At 42.7% G+C, this 9,022-nt stretch overlaps 1 pseudogene; it reads left to right on the top strand.

Annotated features, from left to right (window-relative positions):
• The first annotated feature begins 563 nt into the window (after positions 1-563).
• On the top strand, positions 564-944 carry LOC138984226 (histone H2B type 1-C/E/F/G/I-like; annotated as a pseudogene).
• Positions 945-9,022: the final 8,078 nt, after the last annotated feature.

Genomic DNA, 9,022 nt, shown 5'->3' with positions numbered 1-9,022 from the left:
TCCATGTCCAGTTCTAACTGTTGCTTCCTGACCTGCATACAGATTTCTCAAGAGGCACGTCAGGTGGTCTGGTATTCCCATCTCTTTCAGAATTTTCCACAGTTTATTATGATCCACACAGTCAAAGGCTTTGGCATAGTCAATAAAACAGAAATAGATGTTTTTCTGGAACTCGCTTGCTTTTTCCATGATCCAGCGGATGTTGGCAATTTGATCTCTGGTTCCTCTGCCTTTTCTAAAACCAGCTTGAACACCAGGAAGTTCACAGTTCACATATTGCTGAAGCCTGGCTTGGAGAATTTTGAGTGTTACTTTACTAGCATGTGAGATGAGTGCAACTGTGTGGTAGTTTGAGCATTCTTTGGCATTGCCTTTCTTTGGGATTGGAATGAAAACTGACCTTTTCCAGTCCTGTGGCCACTGCTGAGTTTTCCAAATTTGCATTATTTTTTATTAGGTATAACAACGGAATTGTAATTATATCTTTAAGCCCTTATCTTTTAGCAATATCTACTGAAGTATTACAAGATCTTTCTGTGTTGTTGGGTGTTATCATTATAGACATGCCTGAACCGGCTAAGTCTCCTCCTGCCCCTAAAAAGGGCTCTAAAAAAGCTGTGACCAAGGCCCAGAAGAAGGACGGCAAGAAGCGCAAGCGCAGCCGCAAGGAGAACTACTCCGTGTAAGTGTACAAGGTGCTGAAGCAAGTCCATCCGCACACAGGCATCTCGTCCAAGGCCATGGGAATCATGAACTCCTTCGTCAACGACATTTTCGAGAGCATCGCTGGTGAGGCATCGCGCCTGGCGCATTACAACAAGTGCTCGACTATCACATCCAGGGAGATCCAGACCACCGTGAGCTTGCTGCTACCTGGGGAGCTGGCCAAGCACGCCGTGTCCAAGGGCACTAAGGCTGTCACCAAGTATACCAGCTCCAGGTAAATAGAATATGCCTAGCCGCTGTTAACGGAGAAGGCAATGGCACCCCACTCCAGTACTCTTGCCTGGAAAATCCCATGGACGGAGGGCCTGGTGGGCTGTAGTCCATGGAGTCGCTAAGAGTCGGACACGACTGAGCGACTTCACTTTCACTGAAGTATTTATATATAAAATAATATAAAATCTGGGATCTACTTCCTGTTGATTAAAAAAAAAAAGAAAGAAAGAAAGCAAGTCATGGCATAGGGACAAAGATGAAACTGGTAAATTGCTGACAATTGATGAACCTAGGTGATAGATCTATCGGAGTTCAATATACTAATTATCTTTGTTTTTAAGGATTTTGAAAAATTCCATAATAGAGAGATTTTTAAAGCTCTTGGAAAGTGCAGGTATGACCCTGTCAACCATTGACAGCTCTACCCAGAACCTAACTGATCTTCTCTGATACAGCTAGGGAGCATAGACCTCATGTACTTGACAATATGCACACCATATTTTGTTTATCTTCCACCCTCCTTACTCACTGCATATCCCAATTCTACATGACCCCAGGACAAGGAAATACGGGATTGAACATAGCCCAAAAAATAATAGACAATGTGTGTCAGCTGGTTCCACATCATAAAAACATTTGATGGAGGGTCAGCTTGATTTAGGGTGCTACTGGACTTACTTATGCTGGATGAGAAGTGTCTTTATCAGGACCCCTGATGTGGACTCTGTACAACAGGGACAATATTTAGATATCAAAGCTCAGTGAAAAATCACACATTCCCAAAATTCATAAATGTGCCCCTTTCTGGCACCACTTGTTTCTCTATGGACCACAACACAGAAGGAGCTCATTAGAAATGAAATACACAGGGTATGTGACAACTTTACAACCCTCTGAAGCTTCAGGGCTAGTGGACTAGACATGCAAACAACAACACTATAAAATCATCCCAAACAGCATCTTATTCCTTTAGGAAATATTTGTTGCTATTGAAAAAAAGGAAATTGTGACACAGGGATCAGCTGGAAGAACAGTTATGCCACTGTATTACTTAAAGCCAGTAGACTTTTGTTCATTTATTTATATGTTTGTTTGTTTATTACCACACCTCTCAGCCTGTAGGATCTTGATTCCCTGACCAGGGATGGAACCTGTGCCCCCTGCAGTGGAAGCACGGGGTCTTAATTACTGGACCCCCAGAAAGGACCCCAGTTATGCCATTTTAAATGATAAAGTTAAACTTCTAAAAAAATTACTTCTGAGTCACAGGAAGTACAAAGGTTTTAAAGTCAATCAAGGCTATGTTCAAATCCTACTTTCCTATTACTTACCCAAGTGTTATTTCATGCATAGGCTGTTCAACATCTCTAAGCCTCATTTCGTTTGTCAAGTGGATATGAAAATACCTGTTTAACAAGGCATAAGGCTTACAGATCTTACACACACACACACACACACACAAGTGCTTAGAACACATGTGTGTATGCACACACATGTCCTCATTTATGTCCGACTCTTTGCGACCCCATAGACTGTAGCTCACCAGTCTCCTTTGTCCATGGAATTTTCCAGGCAAGAACACTAGAGTGGGTTGCCATTTCCTTCTCCAGGGGATCTTCCCAACCCAGGGACTGAACTTGTGTCTCTTGCAACTCTTACACTGGTAGGTGGGTTCTTTACCAGCTAAACCACCAGGGAGACCCATAATGAGAACTAAATAATAGTAGTTATAACAGTTACATAAGCTAAATTGATGAAATTTTCTAGCCATTTACGATGGGAGATTCTAAAGCGATTTTGCTGCAAAACCAGAAAAAAGGAATTCAACAAACCATTTTAAAGACTATTTCCAATGCATAACAAAACATGAACACTTTATGGATAACTTATCAGTGTTGAATACAAGTCTCCTCTGATGTGGTAGGAACAGATATCTAACTCTACATACAGAAGCCAAAATTACATTACTGAAAATACCTTGGGTGAAGAAAATTGCTGGTCAGGAAATTTCAGTACACTGTTTCTTACTACCATGCATGAAATTTCCATCAGTCCATTTACCACATCACTTTAATTGCTTCTTATTGATTCCCGCCCAGTCTGATGTGCAGTTCCCATGGCTATGCCCACTTTGTGGGCTTATCCATTATCTTGCCTCTAATGCTTTTACCTTTTCATTGTCCTGTCAATACAGTCTTTCTTCAGGGTCAAAGGGGTATTGGGTCAAGACCCTCGTGGATGCCAAAAATCCAAGGATGCTCAAGTGCCTTATATAAAATGGTATATTGACATATAACCTTTGTACATCCTCCCATATACTTTAAAGCATACATAGATTACTTATAGTACCTAATATAATGTAAATACTATGTAAATAGTTTCCAGCATGAGGCAAATTCAAGTTTTGCTTTTTGGAACTTTCTGGAGTTTTTTTCCAAATATTTTTAGAAAAAATATTTTCCAAAATATTTTTGGAGACATGGAGAATTGGCTGTACTTGATTATCCATTTCTTATAGCCTAACTTCATAAATAGTCAAGGCTATGGTTTTTCCTGTGGTCATGTATGGATGTGAAAGTTGGACTATGAAGAAGGCTGAGCACCGAAGAATTGATGCTTTTGAACTGTGGTGTTGGAGAAGACTCTTGAGAGTCCCCTGGACTGCAAGGAGATCCAACCAGTCCATTCTGAAGGAGATCAGCCCTGGGATTTCTTTGGCCACCTCATGCAAAGAGTTGACTCATTGGAAAAGACTCTGATGCTGGGAAGGATTGGGGGCCAGAGGAGAAGGGGACGACAGAGGATGAGATGGCTGGATGGCATCACTGACTCGATGGACCTGAGTCTGAGTGAACTCCGGGAGTTGGTGATGGACAGGGAGGCCTGGCGTGCTGCGATTCATGGGGTTGCAAAGAGTCGGACACGACTGAGTGACTGAACGGAACTGAACTCTTACCTATTGCTTTGCAAACACCATTTATAGAACAAAGTATTAGTGCAAACAAACATGCCTCAGTCAGCTGCTCATTCTTTGGCATTTGCAAAACACTTCGTATTTGTTTGTGTTAATAATAATAATAGCTAATATCTATTGACCACTCATCATGTGTCTGAAATGTATTAAAGCATAATCCTAGTAACAATCCAACGAAGAAGGTACTATTATTATCTCCATTGTAAAACAAAGAAACTTGAGCTTAGAAAAGTTAGGTTCTGAAATTTATACAGCAAGTCCACGGAAGAATCAGAATAAGAGCTCAGTATATCAGATTCTAGAACCCTTCCTTTTGTTCCTATCATCTTTGATTATTTAAGATTCTATCTTGTAATTACAGTATAATGTCTTAATATTATTTATCAAATAATAAAAATATAAGCTCCAAGTCAATAAAGATTGTGCCATTCATCTGTGTGTCCCAGTGCTTTAAACTAGACCCTGACACATATATAATCAACCTTTGATGAATGAATAACCCCACTGATATCAAACAAAACTGTAAAATCTTCAGAAAAGTTGTTAGATTTTGCTTTTTTTGTTTAACCAGCTCAAGAATTTAATGTAGCCCATTAACCAACAGACTAACATAGTAATTTTTAAAAACACTTTCATTTATTAATTTAACACAATACCCCTGAGAATTTTACATGAGCAAAAAAAAAAAAATACTAAAGTAGTCTAGTATTTTTAGGTACTTCAAAGTAAACTTCCTTGCCCTGATCATAAATTCCTAGTTATACTAAAATCCAATTCTCTGCCAACTCTGCACATAGCCTGAGAAACTCAGTGTGGCTGTTAGTCACTCAGTCATGTCTGACTTTTTGCTACCCCATGGACTGTAGTCCGCCAGGCTTCTCTGTCCATGGAATTCTCCAGCAAGAATACCGGAGTGGGTTGCCATCCTCTTCTCCAGGGGATCTTCCTGACCCAGGGATCGAGCCCAGATCTCCTGCAGCGTGACTAGAGAAAAGCAAACCACCACACAATGGATGTCACTCTACACTTATTTCCAACTATTAGAAGATGCAGAAGACGTGGGTTTGATCCCTGGGTCAGGAAAAACCCCTGGAGGAGGAAATGGCGACCCACTCCAGTATGCTTGCCTGGAAAATTCTATGGACAGAGGAGCCTGGCGGGCTACAGTCCATGGTGTTGCAGAGTCAGACATGACTGAGTACACATACATAACAGTTATGTCAAAAGGGCTCTTGATACATTCTGGCAATTCTCACTTCCCTGATCCATTCACTGTCTTCAGTTCAGTTCAGTTCAGTTCAGTCACTCAGTCATGTCCGACTCTCTGTGACCCCATGAATCGCAGCACGCCAGGCCTCCCTGTCCATCACCAACTCCCGGAGTTCACCCAGACTCATGTCCATCGAGTCAGTGATGCCATCCAGCCATCTCATCCTCTGTCGTCCCCTTCTCCTCTTGCCCCCAATCCCTCCCAGCATCAGAGACTTTTCCAATGAGTCAACTCTTCGCATGAGGTGGCCAAAGTACTGGAGTTTCAGCTTTAGCATCATTCCTTCCAAAGAAATCCCAGGGCTGATCTCCTTTAGAATGGACTGCTTGGACCTGCTTGCAGTCTAAGGGACTCTCAAGAGTCTTCTCCAACACCTCAGTTCAAAAGCATCAATTCTTCGGCGCTCAGCCTTCTTCACAGTCCAACTCTCACATCCATACATGACCACAGGAAAAACCATAGCCTTGACTAGATGGACTTTTGTTGGCAAAGTAATATCTCTGCTTTTGAATATGCTGTGTAGGTTGGACATAACTTTCCTTCCAAGGAGTAAGTGTCTTTTAATTTCATGGCTGCAGTCACCATCTGCAGTGATTTTGGAGCCCAAAAAAATACAGTCTGACACTGTTTCCACTGTTTCCCCATCTATTTCCCATGAAGTGATGGGACTGGATGCCATGATCTTCGTTTTCTGAATGTTGAGCTTTAAGCCAACTTTTTCACCCTCCACTTTCACTTTCATCAAGAGGCTTTTTAGTTCCTCTTCACTTTCTGCCATAAGGGTGGTGTCATCTGCATATCTGAGGTTATTGATATTTCTCCCAGCAATCTTGATTCCAGCTTGTGTTTCTTCCAGTCCAGCGTTTCTCATGATGTACTCTGCATAGAAGTTAAATAAGCAGGGTGACAATATACAGCCTTGACGTACTCCTTTTCCTATTTGGAACCAGTCTGTTCCATGTCCAGTTCTAACTGTTGCTCTCTGATCTGCATACAGATTTCTCAAGAGGCAGATCAGGTGGTCTGGTATTCCCATCTCTTTTAGAATTTTCCACAGTTTATTATGATCCACACAGTCAAAGGCTTTGGCATAGTCAATAAAGCAGAAATAGATGTTTTTCTGGAACTCTCTTGCTCTTTCCATGATCCAGCGGATGTTGGCAATTTGATCTCTGTTCTTCTGCCTTTTTGAAAACCAGCTTGAACATCTGGAAGTTCACGGTTCACGTATTGCTGAAGCCTGGCTTGGAGAATTTTGAGCATTACTTTACTAGCATGTGAGATGAGTGCAATTGTGCGGTAGTTTGAGCATTCTTTGGCATTGCCTTTCTTTGGGATTGGAATGAAAACTGACCTTTTCCAGTCCTGTGGCCACTGCTGAGTTTTCCAAATTTGCTGGCATATTGAGTGCAGCACTTTCACAGCATTCACTGTCCTGTTTGCCCAGAAATCTATTTCACATGCCTCCTCTGCTTCCTACCCCAGGCGAAACCATCAGAATAACTTCCACATGTTCCACCACCACACCTAACACACTGTATACCCTGCCTCACTGGCAATTAGATATGGTGAATTGTCCATGCTCCTAGCGAGCACCACCTCGCCCATATTTCCATGGCTCTCACCTGTGGAAGAAGTGGAAGTGAAAGTTGCTCAGTCATGTCTGATTCTTTGCGACCCCATAGACTATACAGTCCATGGACTTCTCCAGGCCAGAATGCTGGAGTGGGTAGCTGTTCCCTTTTCCAGCGGATCTTCCCAACCAGGGACCGAACCCAGGTCTCCTGCATTGCAGGTGGATTCTTTACCAGCTGAGCCACCAGGGAAGCCCAACTTCTTAGCAAGGAACAGCTCACCCACGTTTCCATGGTTCTCATCTGCTGTCACTTAATCAAGGTCATGGCTTCTGCAGTTGCTCCTCCTTGCCTCTGCATCACCAGTTTTCCTCTCTGCTCGATCAGCAGTATTATTTTATTCTTTTGAAACACTTCTTTCTCTTGGCTTGAGACATCACTCCCTCTTGGATCTTTTTCTACTTGGACAACTTCTCTTACTCAGTCCCTTTTGCTGATTTTTCCTCATCTTCAAAAACTTTAAATGTTAGAGTATCAAGACCTCTTCTGTTCTCTATACACACTTGTAGATGATCTGAGGTCTATAAATTCCATCTACACATTATGACCCACAATCTCAATTTCTCCCAAAACTCCTGTCTCATATACAGCATTTCCACTCAGATGATTAAAGGCATCCAGAACTGAACTTTTGATTTCCAACCCCAAAACTTACTCCTCTCCAAATTTTTCCCATTCCAATAAATGGCAACACCATCCTTCTTGTTCAGGCCAAAAGCTTTACAGTAATCATTAACTCTTTCCACTCTATCAGCAAATCTTGTTGGCGCTATCTTAAGAATAAGTATAGAATCTGAACACTGCTCAGTGCCCCTGTTAACATACTAACTGAAATCACCAGAGAGACAATTAGTCTCCCAGCTGGTACCCCTGCTTCTGTTCCTGCCCCTCTTCAGTCTGCTGAAGAAGATCAGAGTGATCGTCTTAAAAATACAAGTCAGCTCTTCCTATTTCCCTTTTCTTTCCTTCTTTATCTTGCCATCCCTAGAAATTGAGTCTTAAGGTCATTAGGAAAAGCAAAGCAAGGTAAGCGCCCTCCAGTTGGGGGAGCTGTGGGGGCTCAGAATAATGTCATAACCTGAGTGGATTAAGTAGTGTCCACATAGGAGGGCTTCCTGCAGTGGGAAGTCAGAGCTTTGCTGCAGGGAGGACTGAAGTCAGGAGGGCCTCCTTAGACAGGGGTTGACCAGGACAAGGAATCACAGGCCAAGCGGAGTAAAGAGAAGGTCAGTGTGGGAGAGCAGTGTGACCTCAAACAGGGTAAGAAGGACATCCATGCAAGAGGGTGGTCTGATGTGGAGTGTCCAACAGAGAGGTGGTCCTATGCAAGAGAAGGAAGGAGTCCACATGGGTGTGGAGGGAATGGCCAGGGATAAGACATTAGGTTCGAGAGCCCAAGCAGGAAGAGGAAGACCTTCACAAGACAACGTGGCCAGGGAGATCAGAGCCCCTGAGGCAAGAGGGATATCCATTCTACTTCTACTACCACCTAGACGCCAGGGTGTGCCCATGCAGGTGAGTGACCAAGGGCAGAGGTCAAGACCTAAGCAAGGTGGGGAGGAGGTCCACACCCAGGGGCAGCACAGCAGAGGGAAACAAGAATTGAACATAAGAGGGTTCATGCAGGCAGACAGCTAGTTGTGGCTGTTAAAGCCCAAACAGGGCAAGGAGAGCATCCACATAAGAGGAGCAGGCACACATGACCTCTTAGAGCACGAATATGGTAACAACAGCCTCCCCCGGAAGGTGCACCAGCAACATTAAGGATCTGGATACCTACTGGGGGATTGGTCAGATCAGTAAATACATTTAGGGTAAAGCAAGCAAATTTCTCACTGTTGAGTTACAAATATGGAAAGAGAGAAAAAACAGAATTCCACTAGAATGTGGATGGAATACTGGTGTGACCTCATAGTTTTCAATATATAGAGAAAGGGAAATAAATATCAATATGTATATGATTGTGTATATGTAAATGGCTGGATTTTTTTTTAATGGCTGGATTTTTAAAAATTAAATCAAGCTACAAACTAAAAAAACTAAGATCATGGCATCTGGTCCCATCAGTTCAGTTGAGTTCAGTTCAGTTCAGTCACTCAATTGTGTCAAACTCTTTGTGACCCCATGGACTGCAGCATGCCAGGCCTCCCTGTCCATCACCAACTCCCGGACCTTACTCAAACTAATGTCCATTGAGGTGATGAT

The sequence above is a fragment of the Bos mutus genome, chromosome 20 (genome assembly GCF_027580195.1).
Source record: "Bos mutus isolate GX-2022 chromosome 20, NWIPB_WYAK_1.1, whole genome shotgun sequence".
NCBI classification, from domain to species: domain Eukaryota; kingdom Metazoa; phylum Chordata; class Mammalia; order Artiodactyla; family Bovidae; genus Bos; species Bos mutus.
The sequence above is the reverse complement of the archived record's forward strand: the minus strand, read 5'-3'. Positions and strand labels throughout refer to the sequence as shown.